Genomic DNA, 27,321 nt, shown 5'->3' on the forward strand with positions numbered 1-27,321 from the left:
CTATATGAAGATTATTATTATTATTATTATTATTATTATTATTATTATTATTATTATTATTATTATCATTATTATTATTATTATTATTATTATTATTATTATTATTATTATTATTATTATTATTATTATTATTATTATTATTATTATTATTATTATTATTCTATGATTGTTATTCACGTTATTTTTCTAATTCATATTCAGCCTACACATGCATAGGTATAATGACTTGAAATTAAATTCTTGATATATTTGTACAAAATAGTCCAACTGCGTTTCATGTTTCTCTCCCTGGCACTTAGTATATTATCTGGGTTATATATTTTATAACTCATATAATGCGTTTTACTACACATAACTGTAAATTATAAATTAAACCAAAATAATATAGAAATATTTAAGGTCCTGTAAGAAGTGTACATAGCAATGGTTACTTGTGATATTCAAGGAACAAGGAACGGAACTACAGGAGAAAACAGCTGGCAAGAGCAGTAGCAACAGTGTTCTTCTCTGTTATTTCTCATATTTCGGTATGTTCATTTTCAAAGTTTATCTTGGACCTGGAGTATGTTTACGGACCTGTTCATTATTGTTGTTAATGAAAATAAGATGTAAAATAAGATGATTAAGCAAGAAAATCAATTAGTCAATATTGCGACTGTACAGTCAGTCTGTCACACCGCAAGAGACAGTAATAACATATACACTTCATAAGATTATATATTTTACTATATCAACTTGTGGTTCCTCGATGGTTAAAGTTTCGCTTAGTTACGCAGCATATAAAAATGTTACCATTAATATACAATACCTTATCCTTTGTAGCAGCGCTGTATAGCCCTTGTGGGTTAGCGCTTCTTTTTGACTATAATATAATTATCCTTTGTAGTTGCCTATTGTTCTCTACACCAGTTAAACAACGTTAAACAAAAAAGAATGATTGCTTTGTGTATTATACAAAATGTAGTTTATATGTGATAAAATATTGTTAAGCACAAATAAAGCCACTAAAGTTATTGGTGCTACTTATTACTGTATACCTGTCACAGGTATGTTACAGTGACAAGCCTCAGGTGATAGTTACTACAGTGACAAGCCTCAGGTGACAGTTACTACAGTGACAAGCCTCAGGTGACAGTTACTACAGTGACAAGCCTCATGTGACAGTTACTACAGTGACAAGCCTCAGGTGACAGTTACTACAGTGACAAGCCTCAGGTGACAGTTACTACAGTGACAAGCCTCAGGTGACAGTTACTACAGTGACAAGCCTCAGGTGAGAGTTACTACAGTGACAAGCCTCAGGTGACAGTTACTACAGTGATAAGCCTCAGGTGACAGTCACTACAGTGACAAGCCTCAGGTGACAGTTACTACAATGACAAGCCTCAGGTGACAGCTACTGCAGTGACAAGCCTCGGGTGACAGTTACTACAGTGACAAGCCTCAGGTGACAGTTACTACAGTGACAAGCCTCGGGTGACAGTTACTACAATGACAAGCCTCAGGTGACATTACTACAATGACAAGCCTCAGGTGACAGTTACTACAGTGACAAGCCTCAGGTGACAGTTACTACAATGACAAGCCTCAGGTGACAGTTACTACAATGACAAGCCTCAGGTGACAGTTACTACAGTGACAAGCCTCAGGTGACAGTTACTACAGTGACAAGCCTCAGGTGACAGTTACTACAGTGACAAGCCTCAGGTGACAGTTACTACAGTGACAAGCCTCAGGTGACAGTTACTACAATGACAAGCCTCAGGTGACAGTTACTGCAATGACAAGCCTCAGGTGACAGTTACTACAGTGACAAGCCTCAGGTGACAGTTACTACAATGACAAGCCTCAGGTGACAGTTACTACAGTGACAAGCCTCAGGTGACAGTTACTACAATGACAAGCCTCAGGTGACAGTTACTACAGTGACAAGCCTCAGGTGACAGTTACTACAATGACAAGCCTCAGGTGACAGTTACTACAGTGACAAGCCTCAGGTGACAGTTACTACAGTGACAAGCCTCAGGTGACAGTTACTACAATGACAAGCCTCAGGTGACAGTTACTACAGTGACAAGCCTCAGGTGACAGTTACTACAGTGACAAGCCTCAGGTGACAGTTATTACAATGACAAGCCTCAGGTGACAGTTACTACAGTGACAAGCCTCAGGTGACAGTTACTACAATGACAAGCCTCAGGTGACAGTTACTACAATGACAAGCCTCAGGTGACAGTTACTACAGTGACAAGCCTCAGGTGACAGTTACTACAGTGACAAGCCTCAGGTGACAGTTACTACAGTGACAAGCCTCAGGTGACAGTTACTACAATGACAAGCCTCAGGTGACAGTTACTACAATGACAAGCCTCAGGTGACAGTTACTACATTGACAAGCCTCAGGTGACAGTTACTACAATGACAAGCCTCAGGTGACAGTTACTACAGTGACAAGCCTCAGGTGACAGTTACTACAGTGACAAGCCTCAGGTGACAGTTACTACAGTGACAAGCCTCAGGTGACAGTTACTACAGTGACAAGCCTCAGGTGACAGTTACTACAGTGACAAGCCTCAGGTGACAGTTACTACAGTGACAAGCCTCAGGTGACAGTTACTACAGTGACAAGCCTCAGGTGACAGTTACTACAGTGACAAGCCTCAGGTGACAGTTACTACAGTGACAAGCCTCAGGTGACAGTTACTACAGTGACAAGCCTCAGGTGACAGTTACTACAGTGACAAGCCTCAGGTGACAGTTACTACAGTGACAAGCCTCAGGTGACAGTTACTACAATGACAAGCCTCAGGTGACAGTTACTACAGTGACAAGCCTCAGGTGACAGTTACTACAATGACAAGCCTCAGGTGACAGCTTGATTAATGATACTCAGCATGGATTCACAAGAGGCCGGTCTTGTCTAACTAATTTATTAACTTTCTTCAGTAAAGCTTTTGAGGCTGTTGACCACGATAAAGAATTTGATATTATTTACTTAGATTTTAGTAAGGCTTTTGATAGAGTTCTGCACCATAGACTGTTAAAGAAAGTGGCAGCTCATGGCATTGGGGGAAAAGTGCTCTCGTGGATCGAGTCATGGCTCACAGACAGGAAGCAGAGAGTGTCTATAAATGGGGTTAAATCTGAGTGGGGATCTGTAACAAGTGGCATTCCACAGGGATCAGTCTTGGGCCCGTTGTTGTTTATATGTCAGTGATCTTGATGAGGGAATTACTAGTGATATGAGCAAATTCGCTGATGACACAAAGATAGGTAAGATAATTGATTCAAACATAGATGTTATGGAACTTCAGGAGGATTTAAACAAACTCTATTCTTGGTGGCCTGGTGGTTAACACTCGCTTCACACGGTGAGGGCCTGGGTTCGATTCCCAACCAGAGTAGAAACATTGGACGTGTTTCTTTCCACCTGTTGTCTATGTTCCCCATCAGTAAAATGGGTACCTGGGTGTTAGTCGACTGGTGTGGGTCGCATCCTGGGACACTGACCTAAGGAGGCCTGGTCACAGACCGGGCCGCGGGGGCGTTGACCCCCGGAACTCTCTCCAGGTAAACCCCTCTCCAGGTCAGAAAAGTGGCAGATGCAGTTCAGTGTAGATAAATGCAATGTTCTGAAGCTCGGGAGTGCCCATAACCCTAGTACTTATAAGTTAAATGATGTAGAACTTAGCCATACAGATTGCGAAAAGGACTTGGGGGTTATGGTGAGCAGCAACCTTAAACCAAGACAGCAATGCCTAAGTGTACGTAATAAGGCAAATAGATTACTGGGATTTATATCAAGAAGTGTAAGCAACAGAAGTCCAGAGGTCATACTGCAGCTTTATACATCATTAGTAAGGCCTCACCTAGATTATGCAGCTCAGTTCTGGTCTCCATATTACAGAATGGACATAAATTCGTTAGAAAACATTCAGCGTAGGATGACTAAATTAATACATAGCATTAGAAATCTTCCTTATGAAGAAAGATTGAAGACTCTTAAGTTACATTTACTTGTTAGATGAAGAATGAGGGGAGACCTGATCGAAGTGTATAAGTGGAAGATAGGTATTAATAAAGGGGATATTAATAAGGTCTTGAGGACGTCTCTCCAAGAGAGAACCCGCAGTAATGGATTTAAATTAGATAAGTTTAGATTTAGAAAGGACATAGGAAAGTATTGGTTTGGAAATAGGGTAGTTGATGAGTGGAACAGTCTACCTAGTTGGGTTATTGAGGCTGGGACTTTGGGTAGTTTCAAATTTAGGTTGGATAATTACATGAGTGGGAGGGGTTGGATTTGAGTGGGACTTTCACATCAGAGCTTATTTCTTGGGTGGCATTGAAAATTGAGTTGGGCAAATGTTTTGTTAGTGGGATGAATTGTAAAGGACCTGCCTAGTATGGGCCAACAGGCCTCCTGCAGTGTGCCTCCTTTCTTATGTTCTTATGACAAGCCTCAGGTGACAGTTACTACAATGACAAGCCTCAGGTGACAGTTACTACAGTGACAAGCCTCAGGTGACAGTTACTACAGTGACAAGCCTCATGTGACAGTTACTACAGTGACAAGCCTCATGTGACAGTTACCGGAGTGACATGCCTCAGGTGGCAGTTACCAGAGTGACAAGCATCAGGTGACAGTTACGAGCCTCATGTGACAGTTACTACAATGACAAGCCTCATGTGACAGTTACCAGAGTGACATGCCTCAGGTGAGTTACTACAGTGACAAGCCTCATGTGACAGTTACTGCAGTGACAGGCCTCATGTGACAGTTACTACAGTGACAAGCCTCATGTGACAGTTACTACAGTGACAAGCCTCATGTGACAGTTACTAGAGTGACAAGCCATATGTGACAGTTACTACAATGACAAGCCTCATGTGACTGTACTAGAGTGACAAGCCTCATGTGACAGTTACTAGAGTGACAAGCCTCATGTGATACTACAGTGACAAGCCTCATGTGACAGTTACTACAGTGACAGGCCTCATGTGACAGTGTACTAGTGACATGCCTCATGTGACAGTTACTACAGTGACAAGCCTCAAGTGACAGTTACCAGAGTGACATGCCTCATGTGACAGTTACTACAGTGACAAGCCTCATGTGACAGTTACTACACTTACAAGCCTCATGTGACAGTTACCAGAGTAACACGCCTCATGTGACAGTTGCTATAGTGACAAGCCTCATGTGACAGTTACTACAGTGACAAGCCTCGTGTGACAGTTACTACAGTGACAAGCCTCATGTGACAGTTACTACTGTGCCATGCCTCGTGTGACGTTTACCAGAGTGACACGAATCATGTGACAGTTACTACAATGACAAGCCTTATGTGACAGTTACTAGTTAGTGACAAGCCTCATGTGACAGTTACCAGAGTGACAAGCCTCATGTGACATTTACCAGAGTGACAAGCCTCATGTGACAGTTACTACAGTGACAAGCTTCATGTGACAGTTACTACAGTGACAAGCTTCATGTGACAGTTACTACAGTGACAAGCTTCATGTGACAGTTACCAAAGTGACAAGCTTCATATAACAATTACTACAGTGACATGCCTCGTGCAAGAGTTACTACAGTGACAAACCTCATGTGAGAGTTACTACAGTGACAAGCCGCATGTGAGAGTTACTACAGTGACAAGCCTCATGTGAGAGTTACCAGAGTGACATGCCTTTTGTGACAGTTACTACACTGACAAACCTCATGTGACAGTTACTACAGTGACAAGCCTTGTGTAACAGTTGCCACAGTGACAAGCCTCATTTGACAGTTACTACAGTGACACACCTCAGGTGACAGTTGCCACAGTGACAAGCTTCATTCGATAGTTACCACAGTGACAAGCTTCATGTGACAGACACTACAGTGACACACCTCATGTGACAGTTACCACAGTGACAAGCTTCATGTGACAGTTACCACGGTGACAATGTTAATGTGACAGTTACCACAGTGACAAGCTTCAAGTGTCAGTTACCTCGGTGACAAGCCTCATGTGAGAATGTGAGAGGTAGGAGTGACAAGCCTCGTGTGACAGGTACCACAATGACAAGCCTCATGTGACATGTACCACAGTGACACACCTCATGCAACAGGTACCACAGTGACAAGCCTCATGTGACGGGTACCACTGTAACAAGCCTCATATGATGGGTACCACAGTGACAAGCCTCATGTGATGGGTACCACAGTGACAAGCCTCATGTGATGGGTATATCCTTGACAAGCATTAACTCTTTGACTGTCGCGGCCGTATATATACGTTTACGAGGTACCATGTTTGACGTATATATACTCATAAATTCTAGCGGCTTCAAATCAGGCAGGAGAAAGCTGGTAGGCCCACATGTGAGAGAATGGGTCTGTGTGGTCAGTGTGCACCATATAAAAAAATCCTGGAGCACGCAGAGCATAATGAGAAAAAAAAACTCCGACCGTTTTTTTTTAATTAAAATGCCGACTTTGTGGTCTATTTTCGTATAGTATTTGTGGTTGTATTCTCGTTTTCTTGGTCTCATTTGATAGAATGGAAACTATATTATAGAAATAGAGGTCATTTTGATTAATTTTACTATAAAAAGAACCTGTAAATGGAGCAGAAAGTACGGGAAATGTTTGATTTTTGCCGATGTTCAAAAGTAAACAAATGATGTCATTGTCCAATAAATGTCCAAATAGCCATTCTAATATGCAGTCATGAATGGGTTGATGTAATTTTTACAATTATTACAGTATTGCAGTAGTCTGCATAACAGTAAATCTTCTATTTTTTGTTTGAATAAAATTTCAAAATAAAAAGCAAGAGTAATATCAGAGGGGCCTGGAGACATGACTGATGAACAAAGACAATGTTATTTTAGAGCCAGGAATGTCTGCATTGTTCATTCTGGACCTTATTTTGAAATTGTCATATTTTTTAATTTTCGTGAAATTGGCCAAATTGCAAATTTCTGACCATGTTATTGGGTAGTTGAAATCGGTAAATGGGCAGTTTCTTGTACTCAATCGATGAAAAAATGGAGTTCTGAAGAAATAGCTATGAGTTTGTTTGACTGGTATAATGGAATTAGCCGAAAATAGGGCTCAAAGTGGGCGAAATTGCCGATTTGTAAATATCGCCGAGGTCGCTTACTTCGTGAGAGCGTAATTCCGTCAGTTTTCCATCAAATTTCGTTTTTTTTTTTTCGGGAAAAGATTCTCTATCATTTCATTAGATTTAAAAAAAAAAAAAAAAAAAATTGCGACACCAGGAGACACCTCAGGATTGGGGGTTGCGACAGTCAAAGGGTTAAGTGATGGGTACCACAGTGACAGATCACATGTGATGGGTATAGCAGTGGCAAACCTCATGTGATGGGTATAACAGTGGCAAACCTCATGTGATGGGTATAATAGTGGCAAACCTCATGTGATGGGTATAATAGTGGCAAACCTCATGTGATGGGTATAACAGTGGCAAACCTCATGTGATGGGTATAATAGTGGCAAACCTCATGTGATGGGTATAATAGTGGCAAACCTCATGTGATGGGTATAACAGTGGCAAACTTCATGTGATGGGTATAAGAGTGGTAAACCTCATATGATGGGTATAACAGTGGCAAGCCTTACATGATGGGTACCACAGTGACAAACCTTATGTGAATGGTAGCACAATGACATGCTGCTTATATGACAGGTTCTGCAGTGAATAACAGACAAACCTCTCAAGAGATGTGTTCCATATCATGGGTAACACAGTGACAAGCTTCTCATGTGATGGGTACTTGCTGTTTCTAAATTTCAACACCCCTCAAAGGGATGTTCCTTGATGCTGGTGAGGGGCTCTTGATGTAGGGAATTGGATCTGTGCTCTGATTTCCTGAATTGAGCCTGAATACCTTCCATCCTCCCCTGCCCACATGCACTGCATAATCTTATGGGTTTAGCACCCCCATGATTATAATTATAATAATAATTTCAACAACATTCATTGCCTTCAATATACAGCCTCTCCTCACTTAGCGACATACTCATTTACCAATGCCTCGGACTTACGACGGGCTCTCTAACCAGTATTTATACCTAAATGTATATTAGAGCTGATTTCCTCTATTCTGTTTATTTCAACATACAGTACACTACTGTATGAACGTTTAAAAATACTTATACCAGAAATGTTATTAATGGTGCAAAGGTGACATTAAAACAATACCAAAGATGGTTGACACAAACTCACTACCATTATAGCATTCTCCTCACTTAGCAGCGAATTTGTGTAACCCGTAAACGGTCCAAACATATGCACTGTATATACGTTCACTACCCCAGTGCCCCGAATATTTTGAAAAATAATTTTTTTTTTTTTTATTGGAAAAAAAAGAGCACATTTTTCTAAGTGTTATAGGAGGAGGAGAAGGAGGAGGAGGGGGAGGAGGAGAAGGATGAAGAGGAGGAGGAGGAGGAGGAGAAGGAGGAGGAGAAGGAGGAGGAGGAGAAGGAGGAGGAGGAGAAGGAGGAGGAGGAGGAGGAGGAGGAGGAGGAGAAGGAGAAGGATGAGGAGAAGGAGAAGGATGAGGAGGAGAAGGATGAGGAGAAGGATGAGGAGGAGGAGGAGAAGGAGGAGGAGGAGGAGGAGAAGGAGAAGGAGGAGAAGAAGAAGAAGGAGAAGGAGGAGGAATAGAAGGAGGAGGAGGAGGAATAGAAGGAGGAGGAGGAGGAGGAATAGAAGGAGGAGGAGGAGGAGGAGGAATAGGAGGAGGAGGAGGAGGAATAGAAGGAGGAGGAGGAGGAATAGAAGGAGGAGGAGGAATAGAAGGAGGAGGAATAGGAGGAGGAATAGAAGGAGGAATAGGAGGAGGAGGAGGAATAGAAGGAGGAATAGGAGGAGGAGGAGGAATAGGAGGAGGAGGAGGAATAGGAGGAGGAGGAGGAGGAATAGGAGGAGGAGGAGGAGGAATAGAAGGAGGAGGAGGAATAGAAGGAGGAGGAGGAATAGAAGGAGGAGGAGGAGAAATAGAAGGAGGAGGAGGAGAAATAGAAGGAGGAGGAGGAGGAGAAATAGGAGGAGGAGGAGGAATAGAAGGAGGAGGAATAGAAGGAGGAGGAGGAGGAGGAGGAATAGAAGGAGGAGGAGGAATAGAAGGAGGAGGAGGAATAGTAGGAGGAGGAATAGAAGGAGGAGGAGGAGGAATAGGAGGAGGAGGAATAGAAGGAGGAGGAGGAGGAGGAATAGAAGGAGGAGGAGGAGGAGGAATAGAAGGAGGAGGAGGAATAGGAATAGGAGGAGGAGGAGGAATAGAAGGAGGAGGAATAGAAGGAGGAGGAGGAATAGAAGGAGGAGGAGGAATAGAAGGAGGAGGAATAGAAGGAGGAGGAATAGAAGGAGGAGGAATAGAAGGAGGAGGAGGAGGAATAGGAGGAGGAGGAATAGAAGGAGGAGGAGGAATAGAAGGAGGAGGAGGAATAGGAGGAGGAGGAGGAATAGAAGGAGGAGGAGGAGGAATAGAAGGAGGAGGAATAGGAGGAGGAGGAATAGAAGGAGGGGGAGGAGGAGGACTAGAAGGAGGGGGAGGAGGAGGAATAGGAGGAGGAGGAATAGAAGGAGGAGGAGGAGGAATAGAAGGAGGAGGAGGAGGAGGAATAGAAGGAGGAGGAGGAGGAATAGAAGGAGGAGGAGGAATAGAAGGAGGAGGAATAGAAGGAGGAGGAATAGAAGGAGGAGGAGGAGGAATAGGAGGAGGAATAGAAGGATGAGGAGGAGGAATAGAAGGAGGAGGAGGAGGAATAGAAGGAGGAGGAGGAGGAATAGGAGGAGGAGGAGGAGGAATAGAAGGAGGAGGAGGAGGAGGAATAGAAGGAGGAGGAATAGAAGGAGGAGGAGGAGGAGGAATAGGAGGAGGAGGAGGAAGAATAGAAGGAGGAGGAGGAATAGGAGGAGGAGGAGGAATAGAAGGAGGAGGAATAGGAGGAATAGGAGGAGGAGGAGGAATAGGAGGAGGAGGAATAGAAGGAGGAGGAGGAGGAGGAATAGAAGGAGGAGGAGGAGGAATAGAAGGAGGAGGAGGAGGAGGAATAGAAGGAGGATGAGGAGGAGGAATAGGAGGAGGAGGAGGTGGAGGAATAGGAGGAGGAGGAGGAATAGGAGGAGGAGGAATAGGAGGAGGAGGAATAGGAGGAGGAGGAATAGGAGGAGGAGGAATAGGAGGAGGAATAGGAGGGGGAGGAATAGGAGGAGGAGGAATAGGAGGAGGAGGAATAGGAGGAGGAATAGGAGGAAGAGGAATAGGAGGAGAAGGAGAAGAAGAAGAAGAGAAGAAGAGAAGAAGAGAAGAAGAGAAGAAGAAAAGAAGAAAAGAAGAAAAGAAGAAAAGAAAAGAAGAAAAGAAGAAAAGAAGAAAAGAAGAAAAGAAGAAAAGAAGAAAAGAAGAAAAGAAGAAAAGAAGAAAAGAAGAAAAGAAGAAAAGAAGAAAAGAAAAGAAAAGAAGAAAAGAAAAGAAGAAAAGAAAAGAAGAAAAGAAAAGAAGAAAAGAAAAGAAGAAAAGAAAAGAAGAAAAGAAGAAAAGAAGAAGAAAAGAAGAAGAAAAGAAGAAGAAAAGAAGAAGAGGAGAAGAAGAGAAGAAGAAGAAGAAGAAGAAGAAGAAGAGAAGAAGAAGAGAAGAAGAAGAGAAGAAGAAGAAGGAGGAGGAGGAGGAGGCGGCGGCGGCGGTCGTAGTAGTAGTATTATGTAATAATAATAAAATAATAAGTTCCCTTGAAGCCTGAAAAAAAAAAGTCCACCCCTGACAGTGACATGATAATATGAGATAAAATCTGATAAGAGCTGACCTTTGATGAGCATACACGAGAGTGGGGGAGGGTGCAGCAGATAAGAAAAGATTAGAGGTGATGTTTGATGAGCATCGCCCTCCTTTGTTTTCACTGGTACACAAACATATCTGTCTATTTGTCTGTCTGTCAAGCTCCCTGTCTATCTGTCCGTCTAGCTCTCTGTCTCAGAGAGAGCCACAAGACTGCGTCATCACCTTTACTCTCATCTTCAAGCAGAGTATAGCACTTTGGGTTTTTTGGGTTATCCTAGGTAATTTACACTATGTATGTGTGTATTTGTGTGTACCTGAGAGACAGAGATAGACAGAAGCAGATAGACAGAGATAGACAGGGATAGACAGACACAGAGACAAAGAGACAAAGACAGAGATAGAGAGACAGAGATAGACATAGATACAGACAGACAAACGGAGATAGAGCCAGGCCGCCAGCAGCCGGCCAGCCACACAGCTGGCCAGCCAGCCAGCTAGCCAGCCAGCTAGCCAGCCAGCCAGCCAGCCAGCCAGCCAGCCAGCCAGCCAGCCAGCCAGCCAGCCTGCCAGCCAGCCAGAATTGTTTCTCTTGACTTAGGGCATAGGTTATAAGACATTCTGAAAGGGTGTTGCACAAATATTGGACATGGGTTGTTATCGAGTTTTTTTTATATTTCCTCGACCACTTGTGGCCACGTCCACCTCAAAGCCACTAAACTCAGGGTTAGAATCATTTTCCTCTTAAAATGGGAGTGTTAATACTACATGACATCAGTGAATTTCAGGTGTTTGCTGCACTGTTTGCTCTAGCTGGCACTCACATAAACCTCATCCATGATTATGACCCACAAGTAACTGAATTCACAAACACTATGAGCAACTGCTTACTTCTGCCAAGTATAACAAAACCTACAAGAATCTCTGAGACAAATGCCTCTTTACTTGACCATATCTGGACAAACACCATATTCCCCATTAAGAGCAGGCATAATCACAGATAACAATTCCACTGACCACTATCCCACCTTTCTCATAACCAACTTATGTAAACTGCCCCAGGACACAAATAAGATCACCTTCCGACTACATGACGAGTCATCAGTTAATAACTATTTCAGCATTAAGTAACATCGGCTGGCAGAATGAGCCAGCAGTCAACCTCGGTATTGATGAATGCATTAATATTTTTTTTTTTTACAAAAAACCCAAAAACTCTATAACAGGCATTGTCCAGTAAAAACTAAGCAGATCACAGCAGAGACTAAACAGCCTCTGGGTTACAAAACAGCATCCTCAAATCTACTGATAAAAAACATCCACATGATAAAAAACAGTACAGAATGGGTCTAATAACAAAGGATCTGCCAAAACGTTACTCGTCAATACTAATCTAATAAGGAGGTAAAAAAAAAAAAAAAAAAAACATCACGAAAACAGATTTCATGACATAAAAGGTGATATGAAAAAGACCTGGAAAACATTATCTGAAATTCTAGGATCTAAAAAGCTGGCTCAAAACAGAGTGATTAACTTAGCAAAACCAGAAGAACCTCTCCTCCAGCCAACAGGTACTGCCAACAAACTTGATGTCTTTTTCTTGGCCATAGGAACAAAGCTAACAAGCAAAATCCTAAAATCAAACATTCTGCCAAAAGACTACCTCACTGATAACTACCCAAATACTCTATTTGTAGCCCCAATAAACCCTACTGAAATCTTGCTCATCAAAACACTAAAGAACAAGGCAGGACACCTAAATAACTTACCACCACTCATGCATAAAAAAGTTTCTCATGTGTTGTCACCAATTATTGCAACTTTTCTTAACAAATCCATTGAATCTTCCATCTTCCCATCCATACTCAAGACAGCAAGGGTCACCCTGATCCTCAAAGGAGGTGATCCAACTGAATTGAACAACTACAGGCCTATATCAAACCTGCCCCTACCATCTAAAATCTTTGAGAAATTAATTCACACACAAGTCTATTCCTACTTAGTATCCTGCAACATACCTAACCCTTGTCAGTTTGAATTTAAACCAAAAAAAAGTACTAACGATTCAATTATACACATGCTTGAACTAATATATTCGGCACTTGAAAAAATAAAAATCCCTGGAACTTTTCATAGACTTACAAAAAGCTTTTGATACAGTTGACCATGACCTATTGCACCTAAAACTCGAATATTACGGGGTCAGAGGACACTCTCTTGATTACCTAAAATCTTATCTTAGCAACAGAAACCAGTATGTATACACAAATGGAGCTAACCCCACTACACAACCTGTTCTTGTTGGAGTCCCAAACACATCTAAACTCCTTAAACCCATTTTATTTGCAGATGACACTACTTATGACTTCTCTTACAAAAACCCAACCATACTAACACTGTTGATGAACTACTTAAAATATCTACTTGGATGACTACCAACAAACTTACTCTGAATACTGACAAAACCTACTTCATGCTATTTGGAAACAGAGCTTCAAATGTACAGTTAAACATATTGATAAATGGTTCACCAGTTTCAAGACACACACATGGTAAATTTCTAGGTCTCTACCTTGACTGCAGTCTCAAATTCCAGACCCACATACAGCAAATATCCAAGAAAGTCTCCAAAACAGCAGGCATCCTTTCAAAGAGATGGTACTATGTACCCCAAATGGCTCTTCTTGCTCTTTACCACTCTCTCATTTACCCATACCTCACCTATGGCATTTATGCATGGGGCTCAACCACATCGAATCACTTCAAACCTTTAAAAACACAACAAAAAGCTGCAGTGTGATTGATTATGAACTCCTGTACTAGACAGCACACTCAACTGGTTTTTGAGAGCCTTAACTTGCCTAATATACAAAACATCCACACTTATTATTGTGCCTACTACACACACAGAACATTATACTCAAATATAAACTCTCATCTCAAACTACTCCTTGATAACTACAAAAGAACACATAAGCATAACAAAAGGCACAAATTACTCTTCAACATCCCTCTTGTCCATCTCTCCCTATGCAAAAATGCTATGCACATAAAGGACCCGAAGATCTGGAATTCATTGCCTGAACACACTAAAGAACCCCGGCCTGCAAATCAATTAAAGGCACTACTTAGAAATCACCTCATCACCCAAAATTAACCAGAAACACTTTACTTAATACATACCAGTTACTCAAAGGTTACTCAAAAAAACTCCTAAATAATTTAAGACTGCTTAACTTAGAACACCTTTTTTGGGCGAAATTTTGTTCCGGTTTTCATACGTCAATCCGGAAATCATACGTATCATATGTGTCTGCCTGCCTGGGAATGCCATCAGTCTGGCTTTGCTACTGGTTGAGTTAGCATTCATCCGAAACATTTCACAATTTTAGTGCTTGTTATTGATCGTGACTGAAAAATGCCACCATGGGCCCAAAGAAAGTTCCTAGTGCCAGCCCAATGGTAAAGGTGAGAAACATGATAGAATTCAAGAAAGAGATCATAGAAAAATACAAAAGTGGCGTACATTTAGCTGAGCTTGCCAGGACGTATGTATCCAAAAGAAGGATTTTGAAGGGTTTGAGGCTGAGCCTGTCAACCCTACGCCTGTTGTGGAATGTACTGTGTCTTTGGGGAAGTCCATGGAGTTGGATGTGAGTGGCCAGGATGTGGAAGAGTTGGTGGAGGACCACAGGGAAGAGTTAAACACTGAAGAGCTGCAGTACCACAGCTGAGGAAATTCCTTCAGAGAAGGAGGAAGAGAGATGGGAGAAGGTGCCCTCTTCAATGATTAAGAACATTTGTGCAAAGTGGAATGAGTTACAAACTTTTGTTGAAAAATATCACCCTGACAAAGCTGATACAAGCCGTATCTGCAACATGTTCAGTGACAATACCTTGTCCTATTTTAGGCAAATCTTAACCCTTTCAGGGTCGCCAGGCCCTCTCAGAGACTTGTTCTCAGGGTCGCCCAAATTTCAAAAAAAAAAAAAAAATATTTTTTCTTATGAAAAGATAGAGAATCTTTTCCCGATCATAATGACACCAAAAGCATGAAATTTGATGGAAAACTTACGGAATTATGCTCTGGCAAAGTTAGCGGCCTCGAAGATGTTTACGCATCAGCGATTTTGCCCACTTTGAGCTCTATTTTCGGCCAATTCCAGTGTACTAGTCGACAAAAATCATTACTATTTCGCTAGAACTCCACTTTTTCTATCGAATGAGTACAAGAAACCACCAATTTACCAATATCAACTATCCAATAAAGTGGTCAGAATTTAGCAATTTTGCCAATTTCACAAAGTTCAAAAGATGCCAATTTCAGAATAGGGTCCAGAATAAACAAGAAAGACATTCCTGGCACTAAAATAAAAAGTTCTCTGTTCGTTAGTCACATCCCCAGGCTCCTCTTATATTTCTTTGGCTTTCCACTTTGAATTTTGATTCTTACAAAAAATAGAAGATTTACTGTTATGCAGACTACTGCATTAGTGTAGAAATGGTATAAATAATATCAGCGCACTTGTGAAAGAATATTAGACTCACTAGTTGACGTGTATTGACGCTTGGCATGATTTGTTTACTTTTGAACTTTGGTAAAAATCGAACATTTCTGCTACTTTAAGCTCAATTTCAAGGTGCTTTTCATTGTAAAACCAGTCAAAATCATCTCAGTTTCTATAATATGTCTTCCATTTTATGAAATGAGACCAGGAAAACTAGAATACAACCATAAATACCATACGAAAATGCAGTGCAAAGTCGCTGTTTTAATCCAAAAACACGGTCAGAGTTTTTTTTCTCATCATGCACTGTGTGCTGCAGGATTTTTTTTTATACTGCGCACGCTGACCACATAGACCCATTCTTTCATATGTAGGCCTACCAGCTTTCTCTCACTAGATTTGAGGGCGCTAGAATTTAGGCATACTAGTATGTCAAAAACCCTGGGGCATAAGCTGTACTAGTATGGCCGAAACCCTGAAAGGGTTAAAGAGCTCTCTGGACAGATTTTTAGTGTGATAGGGATCCAGTGCCAGTAAAAAACAAAGAAGGGAAATAACTCCAGAGAGGGCTTTGATACCTGAAGTCCTTATGGAGGGGGATTCCCCTTCCAAACAATAACCCAACTCTGTCTCCCCTTCTCAGCTTCTTCATTACACCATTGAGTCTTCAATAAGGGTATGTAATGTTCATTTATCATTAAAATTAGTCATTTACATTTATTTCTCATTGTTTTCTGTATGTAAAACTATGGTTATTCTTTAAAAAAATGTATATTTTGTTAATATTTTTGGGTGTCTGGAATGGATTAATTGTATTTACATTATTTCTTACGAGAAATACTGTCGACTCGCGGTTATTGACCGTACTCCGTTCCAGAAGGTTGGCCTAAATCTGAAATGGCCTGAAACTGAATATTTCCCATAAGAAATAATGTAAATCCAATTAATCCATTCCAGACACCCAAAAATATTAAAAAATAATATTTTTTAAGGATACCTATAGTTTTACATACAGAAAAAATGAGAGAGAAATATAAAGTAGTAATTTTAATAATAAATGAACATTACATACCTTTATTGAAGATTATGCCTATTGTTGGCATATTCTTTATGAGACCCACATGCAACTGCTTTGCCTTTTTCCAAATTATCACCTCCATAACACTATCTCTTGCTAACTGTTTTTCTTTGATCCACACCAACAACAACTTCTCAACATCTTCAGTTGTTTGCCATCACTACCACCCTCTACCACCATCACAACCACTACCATCATCACAACCACTACCACCATCACAACCACTACCACCATCACAACCACTACCACCATCACAACCACTACCACCATCACAACCACTACCACCATCACAACCACTACCACCATCACAACCACTACCACCATCACTACCACTGCCATCACTACCACTACCACCATCACTACCACTACCACCATCACTACCACTACCACCATCACTACCACTACCACCATCACTACCACCCTCTATCACCATCACAACTACCCTCTACCTTTGTAGAGGGTGGTAGTGATATTTCTCCACAAAACTTTGCAATTCATTCTACGAGTTATTTCTTGAATTCTATCATGTTTCTCACCTTTTTACCGAAGGGCTGGCACTGAACTTTCTTTGGCCCTATGGTGGCTCATTTCACAGTCAATAAACAAGCGCAAAAGCAACGAGGAAAGCACAAAAAACAGTGGCTGAAGGCGTACAGTACTCCTTACTGGATGAGAGAGACTGACTGTGATATGCATGAGGAAGCACGTCTGGCGGCTGGGTGGACGCGTCTCATACCAACGATTTCCGAGCATATGTCCTAAATCCAGGGGGAAATTTCGCCGAAAAAAGTGCTCGATTTCCGAATTGGCCGATTTCTGCACCAGCCTATATCTGGGGGTCCACTGTATTAATTCGGTTTTCGTACTTTTCAGTTTTAGAACAAACCTTCTGGAACAGATTTAATATGAAAACCAGAGTTCCACTGTACATCATATTGTAAATTGTTTTAAATTGTTCTGTTGTAATACGGTGGACCCCCAGTTATTGTAATTAATCTGTTCCAGAGAGTATGACTAAAGCCGAATTTGACTGTTTCCGAATTCATTTTCCCCATAAGAAATAATGCAAATCTAATTAATCCGTTCTATACACCCATCAGTATTAAAAAAACAATTTTTTACATGAAATATACATTTATCTACACAGAAAACAATGAGACATGAAGAATAAAACAATAATATGAAACTTACCTTTATTGAAGACTCTTCTTAGTGTATTGAAGACGGGCAGAGGGGAGAGGATGGAGAAATTATTGTTTGGAAGGGGAATCCCCTTCCATAAAGACCTCAGGTGCCAAGTCCTTTTCCGGGGTTACTTCCCTTCTTTGCTTTTTAATGCCACTAGGACCAGCTTGAGAGTCACTGGATCCCTGTTGCTCATAAAAGTGTTCCAAGGAGGTCTGTTCCTGGCATATGTTAGGAATTGTGGCAGCGGCAGGGGAGTGTGTCTGGAGTCGGGACAAGATAGTCCTTTGATATGACACTAATATCAACTCTACAGCTTATTTATCTAGCACAATTCATCTAATATGACGTAATAAACAACATTAATAACATAGCAGCATGATATATAGTCTAGAATGAATAAAATATGTCATTATGTATGTGACGAGTGGTGTTGTGTTTGTTGTTGGATGTATAAGGGCCACTGAAAGATAAGCCTTACGTAGTGGTGGTGATGACGCAGCAGATACGGCAGTGTTGTCAGTCGCCCTATATAACTCCAGCAACCTTGGAGGAGTCAGTTTTGTGCTGTCCTTTTTCTCTCGATTAATTGGTTAACTTGCTTGCTGCACTGTTAATGCTACACTTTATCGCTGGCTGGCGCTAAAGCCTTTATCGACTCCTGCTGCTTTAGTATCGTACATATCGCAGAATCACCGAAGAAGGCACAGTCTCCCCTCTCTCTCAGCCCTTTACCAAAGGGCTGGCAGGCACTAGGAACTTTCTTTGAGCCCATGGTGGCTTATTTAGCAGTTGCGTGCACCAGAAAGAATGGAATACAGTGGACCCTTGAGTTTAGAACCGCCCCAACACAACCAGTTATGTAAGTGTATTTTTGTAAGTGCTTGTGTAAGTGTATTTTGGGGGGTCTGAAACAGATTAATCTAATTTATATTATTCCTGATGAGAAGAAATTTGTTCGGTAACAGCACTTGAACAGCCGTCTGGAATGAAAGTTCGAAACTTGAGGGTCCACTGTATTACGAATTGTATCATATGAACTCATGGGGTGACGGTGACTCGCTGATAAACAACGGCAGAATGACTGTGAATGGTATGGAATGGTGTGTGGGGCCACTCGTATGCATTTGGAACAAATGACTATTACCGTGCTAAATGACAATCACTGAAAAAACATTACGATTACCAAATGTTAGGAAATCCGATGACTACAATATCCGGGGGTCCACTGTACTGTAATTTTTATAAACTAATTCAATAGTGTAATTATTCTCTACTGAACTTCTCTACCAGACTTATTAAAGCCATATAGCATTACCTAATAATACTCATTTCTCTTGTACTCACTATAACTCCTCTAATGACTATATTAATCTTAAATTCATTTTAAGTTTGTCCAAAATGCTCTGCATTAAGGGGCTTTTGGCATGTACACCCAACTATTATATCTTTTGTACAACCATGTATTATGTCAAAATAAATATTATTATTATTATTGTTATTAAGTGTATATTTTTGGGTTATCCTAGGTAATCTACACATATGCTGCTATGTATGATAATTTATGTAGCATTATTTATGTATAAGTACTTGTATCTGAATAAACTTACTGTTCCTATGATTTTCCCTACACTAAGATTTACTCTTTTGAGAGAGATCTCATCATTCATTTGGGGAGTAGCTCTGTATGTCTCCAGTGAGATTTCTGGATGTGTCCACCTGCCGCTCTGCCGCGTTCGCGAGTCAGTCTGGCTGTGTCTCTGGGCGAGTGAAAAAGCCTCTGCTCATTCATCCAAACATTTCGCTATAATCCATTGTTTTTTGTGGTTATTGATTGAGTGCAACTGCAAAATAAGCAACCATGGGCCCAAAGAAAGTTTGTAGTAAAGTTCCCTTGGTAAAGAAAGTGAGAAACATGATAGAATTTAAGAAAGAAACTATTGAAAAGTATGAGAGTGGTGTATGGATGATTGAGCTTGTCAAGATGTATGGGAAATCCAATTCAACAATCACTTCCATCCTGGCAAAGAAAGTAGAAATCAAGGAAGCTAATGTTGCAAAAGTGGTAACTGTGCTAACTAAACAAAGGTCACCAGTAATCGAAGATGTGGAGAAGTTTTTATTGGTGTGGATCACCACAGGGAAGAGCTAACCACTTCCAAACAATAATCAGTCCTCCCTCTCTCCTCCTCCCTGTCTTCCATAAGCCAACAAAAGTCTTCAATAAAAGTATGTAATAGTGATTTAAATGTTCATTTATTTATTTTATTTAGTTCTCATTGTTTTGTGTATATTTTTGGGTGTCTAGAACAGATTAATTGTAAATGTATTTACATTAATTCTTATGGGAAATATTATTTTGGTTTTTGGGCATTTCGGTTTTAGGCTGACCTTCTGGAATGGATTATGGCCGATAACCCAGGGTTCACTGTATCTTTCCTCTGATTACTATATGATTAGATGTGATGGGGATACAGTTATGAATAAAGTTGACTTATCACGTTGCTCTACAGAATTCTCTCCAACCAGGTAGTTAAGTGGGGTGCACACTAATGTAATTCCTTAGAAATATAAAAATTATTTAATTTCACTTAATTTTTTTTGCAAAATAAATTGTACTGAATGAATAATTTAATAATTCTTACATGATAATAGTTTTCCTAGCACATTGCACATTTCCCATTAGGGCTAGCTGACCCAAGGCAGACCAGTCATTCTCCTAATCAAAGTCAGTATTTACTGTTGTTAAGAAGCAAAACGCAGTGAAAAGCAGGGGCGCAGTGAGCATAATAAGGGAAAACTGTATAAACATCCATGACCCCAAACTATTCAGCATCTTACCAGTAGATGAGTGAATATGATAATGGTATACAAAACCTACAAGTTGATTATTAAGATAGGTGTGCAACAGTTAGCTAACTTCATTCCAAAATATTTTGTGTACACAATAGGCTTCTTCAGTCAAGTACAGAGGAGGCAGTAGAAATGTAAAGATGATGTAATCAGTCCATCACCCTTGAAGACTTAGTTTTGAGGTGCTCAGTCCCTCGGCCTGGAGAAGTCTTGCTCCATGAAGCAAAACTCTTCTCTAGGCTGAGGCTCCAGGCTTGCTCCATGGAACAAAACTGTTCTCCATGCTAAGGGACTACTATCTCAAAATTAAATCTTCAAGGATGATAGACTGATTATATCATCTTTACATCTCTATTGCTTCTGCTGCCTCCTCTGTACTTGACTGAAGAAGCCTATTGTGTAGGCAAAACAGTTTGGAATAAAGTTACCTAACAGTTGCACAAGTGTCTTCCTTATCAACTTACCAGAAGATATCAGAAGCACTTCTGGAACAGGTGGAGAAGTCTTCAAGAGGAAAGTGGACAAGTATCTTCACTAGGTGCCAGATCAACCAGACTGTGATGGATATGTGGGGCAGCAGGCCACCAGCACCAACAACCTGGTTGACCAAACAAGCAGCAGACAAGCCTGGCCCATGGCCGGGTTCTGGGAGTAGAAGAACTCTCGGAATTCACCAAAGAGATCAGAGAGAGAGTTGGATTTATGACTTTGACAAAAATTATTTCACTGTGTATTGTAGAATATACTTGGTATTCCCTGTTTTTGGCTTGCTCTTCAAAAGTTTTATCACCTATATTTATTATTGCACATATCGGTGTTGTGATATACATAGTAGGACCCCCATTTCCATGGAGGATATATTCCAAGGATCTGCCATGGATACCTAAACCATGGATAGTAGCAGACCCTATACATGTATATAAGTCCTATACATACCTATTATAAAGTTTAATTGATAAATTATGCACAATAAGTGGAGAATTATCACTTTTTCACTGATGGGAAGCACTTCATGGCTTCTCTTAGGCTTTGAAGACCTGCTGGCTTTTCTACTTTTGCTCTTTGAGGCCATTATTATGCAAAATTAAGAGGTATTTTTGGGCCATAGTAAACCGTGAATAACTGAAACCATGGATACCAAATCAATGAATACTCAATGATTAATTTTTAATAGATAGCAATCTAACCAAGGTAATCTTAATCTAACCTAACTTAAAGTAAATAAAGAAATTTGCTTAAAACGATATGTAAGAAACCGACTTAAGCTTTAGAAGGATGAGTAGATCAAAAAAAGGAAAGCACATTCACCACTCATTTCCTGGCTGTCTTTGTGAACATACGCATATCAAAATTCAAATAAAAACCATCAAAATCAGGCATCCTTCCCCATTTTTCAGAATTCTGACGCTCTACTTTCCCCTCTTCAGAACTCAGGTCTGACTTTTCTCGGTTATCCTAGATAATTTACACATGTTAAACTGAGTAAGTAAAGTATAATAAACACTTGTCAGTGCTCAGTTATAATCCACATGGAGACAGAAATTCAGAAGATTAATTGATCTGTATACAGTGGAACCTCAAAAATCGAAATTAATCCGTTCCAGGAGCTAGTTCTAAATTCGAAAAGTCTGAAATTTGAAGCTATATTTCCCATAAGAAATAATGGAAATACAATTAATCCGTTCCAGAAACCCAAAAATATTCACATAAAAAATACATTTTATAGAGATTACAGTTTTACATACAACAAATACTATAGTTTTTAATTATGTATAGTAATACAGTGGACCCCCGCTTAACGATCACCTCCCAATGCGACCAATTATGTAAGTGTATTTATGTAAGTGCGTTTGTACGTGTATGTTTGGGGGGTCTGAAATGGACTAATCTACTTCACAATATTCCTTATGGGAACAAATTCGGTCAGTACTGGCACCTGAACATACTTCTGGAATGAAAAAATATCGTTAACTGGGGGTCCACTGTACATATAAAATAACATTTTTACTTACCTTTATTGAAGATTGGTGATGGCATCTGGAAGATAGGGAGGAGGAGAGAGGGAGTTGGGGTTAGTGTTTGGAAGGAGAATCCCCCTCCATGAGGACTTCAAGTAAAGCCCTCTCTGGGGTTACTTCCCTTCTCTGTCTTTTAATGCCACTACGACCAGCTTGAGAGTCACTTGACCCCTGTCTCACAAAATAACTGTCCACAGTCCTCTGTTTCTGGCGCCTCTTTAACATTTCCCTAAAATGGGACATGGTTCTGTCACTGAACTTGTTGCAAAGATGGCTTGTTTCAGCTTGCTCAGGGTGGTACTTCTGCACAAACATTTGGACATCATTCCACTTGGCACAAATCTCCTTAATCTTTGAAGAAGGCACCTCATCCACTCCCTCTTCCTCCTCTGAAGCAAGTTCCTCAGCTGTGGTCTGATACTGCTCCAGATGAAGCTCTTGCAGCTCTTCAGTGGTTAGCTCTTCCCTGTGGTCCTCCACCAACTCTTCCACATCCTCACCACTCACCTCCAAACCCAGGGTGTTCCCCAATGCCACAATAGAGTCCACAACAGGCAGAGGGTCAGCTGGGTCAGGGTCAGCCTCAAGCCCTTCAAAATCCCTCTTTTGGACACAATCTGGCCACAATTGTCTCCAAGCAGAGTTCAAAGTCCTGGAAGTCACTCCCTCCCAAGCCTTACCTATAAGGCTTATGGAGTTGTAGATGTTGAAGTGATTCCTCCAGAACTCTCTTAGGGTCAACTTAGTGTCTGTGGTCACTTCAAAGCACTTTTCAAACACTGCTTTTGTGTAGAGTTTTTTGAAGTTAGAAATGGGCTGGAGCAGCGGAGTTGTGTTAGGAGGCAAGAACTTCACTTTTATAAAACTGAAGTTCTTAGACAAGAGGTCTAATAAGTTTGGAGGATGAGCAGGAGCATTGCCCATTAACAGAAGGCACTTGAGTGGCAATTTCTTTTCCTGGAGGTATTTATTCACACTGGGGCCAAACACTTCACAGACCCACTCTTTGAAAATTTGTCTTGTGACCCATGCCTTATGATTAGCTTTCCACAAGACATAACTTGTTCTTAAAGACATTGTTTTTCTTAAACACACTGGGATTTTCTGAATGATACACAAGTAAAGGCTTCACTTTAAAATCACCACTAGCATTAGCACAGAATAAAAGAGTAAGCCTGTCTTTCATAGGCTTGTGTCCTGGCAGTGCCTTTTCCTCCTGTGTGATGAAGGTCCTTTTTGGCATTTTCTTCCAAAACAAGCCTGTTTCGTCACAATTAAACACTTGTTCAGGTTTGAATTCTTCACTATGTACCCCTTAAACTCCTGTACAAACTTCTCAGCCGCCTGTTTGTCTGAACTGGCTGCCTCACCATGTCTTACAACATTGTGTATGCCACTACGCTTCTTAAATCTGTCAAACCAGCCTCTGCTGGGCTTAAATTCACTATCAGCACTGGTTCCAGAAGTTTTCTGTACCAGATCGGCATGCAACTTCCTTGCCTTTTCGCAAATAATCGTCTCTGAAACACTATCACCTGCAATCTCTTTATCCTTGATCCACACCAGCAACAACAACTCAACCTCTTCAACTATTTGTGGTCTTTTTTTGGTTAGCATATTAACACCTTTCGCAACATCAGCTTCCTTGATTTGTTCTTTCTTTGCCAGGATAGAACCGATGGTCGACTTGTTTTTCCCATACAGCCTGGCAAGCTCAACAAGTCTCACACCACTCTCATACTTCTGTATTATTTCCTTCTTCGCATCTATGGTGTTTCTCACTTTCTTTACCACAGGAGTACCACTAGCAAGTTTCTTTTGGCCCATGGCAGCTTATTTCACGGTCTCACAAGCACTAAACACAACGAAATAATCGTAAAATGTGTGAATGAGACCGCAGGTTAGTGTTCACTCAAGCATAAACAAAGCTAGACTGCTCACGGCGCCTGCATGGGGACGCGGACAGAGTGGGCCGGCAGACAGGTCCTGTACCTGTCGGTCCGAAATTAGGGGCGCGTTCGATAATTGGGACACAGTTTGTCCGAAAAAATGGTCTTATTTTCGAAACGTTCGATTTTTGAGGTTCCACTGTATTTCAATCCCTTCTGGGATCCCAGAAGAGGGATCAAAATATACAGATCAATTACTCTTCTGACTTTGTCTCCACATAAATTATTACTGAGCATAAACTATGTATGATAATTGTGCATGTATATACCTGTATCTAAATGAACTTATTAGCTGGGATTAAGTGGTTGGGATGATTATACATTTCTGTTAAGAAAAAGGACACAAGCACACGAGCTGTAACGGCTTTACCAAGCCATTACGGCTTGATAAAGCTCCTGGAGAGCGAAATGTTGCCACAGTAAAATGTAACATTAGTTGCATTTGTATCCTTTTACTTAACATATTGTCAGTAATTCTAACAATATTACTACATTGGAACCTCGTTTTTTGGCCACTTTGTTTATCGGCTGATTCATATTTAGGCCATTTTTTCAGTGGAAATTTTGCTCTGTATTTCGGCCGTTGCCTCGTATATTGGCCATATTAGATGCGTTAGCCCGCCTCTCCCGCCAGGACGCTGGGCTTTGGTAAGTCAGTTTCCCTTTGTCTGTCGGCGAGTGAGCATACACTCCATGCATTCGTCCAAACATTTCCTTAAAATCCATTGTTTTTGGAGTTTTTTTTTATTAAGTGTGACTGTGAAATAAGTCACAATGGGCCCCAAGAAAGTTCCTAGTAAAGTTCCTTTGGTAAAGAAAGTGAGAAGCATGATGGAATTTAACTCTTAGGGTTGGTGCCATATTAGTAAGGATTTCATGCCAGGGTTCGTGCCATACTAGTACGCATAAATTCTAGCACCTTCAGATCTAGCGAGAGAAAGCTGGTAGGCCTACATATGAAAGACTGGGTCTATGTGGTCAGTGTGCACAGTATAAAAGAAATCCTGCAGCACACAGTGCATAATGAGAAAAAAAACTTTTTTTTGCTTTAAAACAGCATCTTTGCAGTGTATTTTCGTATGCTATTTATGGTTGTATTCTAGTTTTCCTGGTCTCATTTTATAGAATGGAAGACATACTACAGAAATTGAGATGATTTTGATTGGTTTCACAATGAAAAGTACCTCGAAATTGAGCTCAAAGTAGCAGAAATGTTCGATTTTTGCCAAAATTCAAATGTAAACAAATTATGCCATGTGTCCAATACACATACACAGTACACACATGCGCTGACATTATTTATACCATTTCTACACTAATGCAGTAGTCTGCATAACAGTAAATCTATTTTTTTTTTGTGAGAATAAAAATTCGAAGTGGAAAGCAAAAGAAATGTAAGAGAGGCCTGGGGACGTGACTAATGAACAGAAAAAATATGTTATTTTAGTGCCAGGAATATGTGTCTTGTTTATTCTGGACCCTATTTGGAAATTGGCATCTTGTGAAATTTGTGTGGAATTGGCAAAATTGCCAATTTCTGACCACTTTATTGGATAGTTGAAATCTGTAAATGGGTGGTTTCTTGTACTCATTCGATAGAAAAAAATGGAGTTCTAGTGAAATAGTTATGATTTTTGTCGACTGGTACATTGGAATGGGCTGAAAATAGGGCTCAAAGTGGGCGAAATCGCTGTTGCGTAAACATCGCTGAGACCACTAATTTTGTGAGAGCATAATTCCCTAAGTTTTCCATCGAATTTCATACTTTTGGTGTCATTATGATTGGGAAAAGATTCTATCATTTCATAATAAAAAAAAATTTTTTTTCTTTCCAAAAATTTCCGACCCTGAGAACAAGTTTAGGAGAGGGCCTGTCGACCCTAAAAGGGTTAAGAAGGAAGTTCCTGAAAAATATGAGAGTGGTGTACGGGTTCTGGAACTTGCTAGGATGTATGGCAAAAACAAATCAATGATCACTTCTAGCCTGGCAAAGAATGAACAAGTCAAAGAAGCTGATTTGGCAAAAGGGGTAAACCTGTTAACAAAAAAGAGATCACAAACAAATGAAGATATGGAGAAGTTGTTGTGGATCAGCAGGTCATTTCTAACTTCCAAAACCTCTACACAAAAGCAGTGTTTCAAAGTGCTTTGAACTGATCTCAGATGCAGAATTGACTCTGAGTTCTGGAGGAATCACTTCAGTATCCTCCATTGCATAAGCCTTATAGGTAAGGCTTGGCAGGGAGTGACTTCCAGGACCTTGAACTCTTCTTTGAGACAATTGTGGCCAGACTGTGTCCTCGAGAAGGATTTAGAAGGGTTTGAGGCTGACCCTGACCCTGTCAACCCTCTGCCTGTTGTGGAATCTATTGTGGCATTGGGGAAGTCCATGGGGGTGGATATGAGTGGCGAGGATGCAGGAGAGTTGGTGGAGGACCACAGGGAAGAGCTAACCACTGAAGAGCTGCAACACCTTCAACTGAAACAGCAACAGACCACAGCTGAGGAACTTGCTTCAACAGAGGAGGAGGAGGAGGAAGAGAGAGGGAAGGATTTGCCTTCTTCAGTGATTAAGGACATGTGTGCAAAGTGGAATGAGTTGTAAACTTTTGTGGAGAAATATCACCCTGACCAAGCTGAAACAAGCCATATCTGCAACATATTCATTGACAAAAGCTTGTCCCATTTTAGGGAAATCTTAGAGACACCAGATTAAAGCACTCTGGACAGTTATTTTGTGCAACAGGGGTCCAGTGACTCCCAGGCTGGTCCTAATGGCATTAACCCTTTCAGGGTTTCGGCCGTACTAGTACGGCTTACGCACCAGGGTTTTTGACGTACTAGTACGCCTAAATTCTAGCGCCCTCAAATCTAGTGAGAGAAAGCTGGTAGGCCTACATATGAAAGAATGGATCTATGTGGTCAGTGTG

At 40.8% G+C, this 27,321-nt stretch overlaps 1 protein-coding gene across 5 annotated transcripts in view; it reads left to right on the plus strand.

The window, feature by feature from the left end:
* Positions 1-412: 412 nt before the first annotated feature.
* Positions 413-27,321, plus strand: part of Afti (aftiphilin) — a 223,700-nt gene continuing 196,791 nt past the window's right edge. For all 5 annotated transcript variants that reach the window (XM_070095388.1, XM_070095390.1, XM_070095392.1 and 2 more), the window contains exon 1: positions 413-527. The gene's annotated coding sequence lies outside the window, so the exon portion shown is untranslated. The remainder of the gene's footprint in view (positions 528-27,321) is intronic.

Source organism: Cherax quadricarinatus, chromosome 50 (assembly GCF_038502225.1).
Source record: "Cherax quadricarinatus isolate ZL_2023a chromosome 50, ASM3850222v1, whole genome shotgun sequence".
NCBI classification, from domain to species: Eukaryota; Metazoa; Arthropoda; class Malacostraca; order Decapoda; family Parastacidae; genus Cherax; species Cherax quadricarinatus.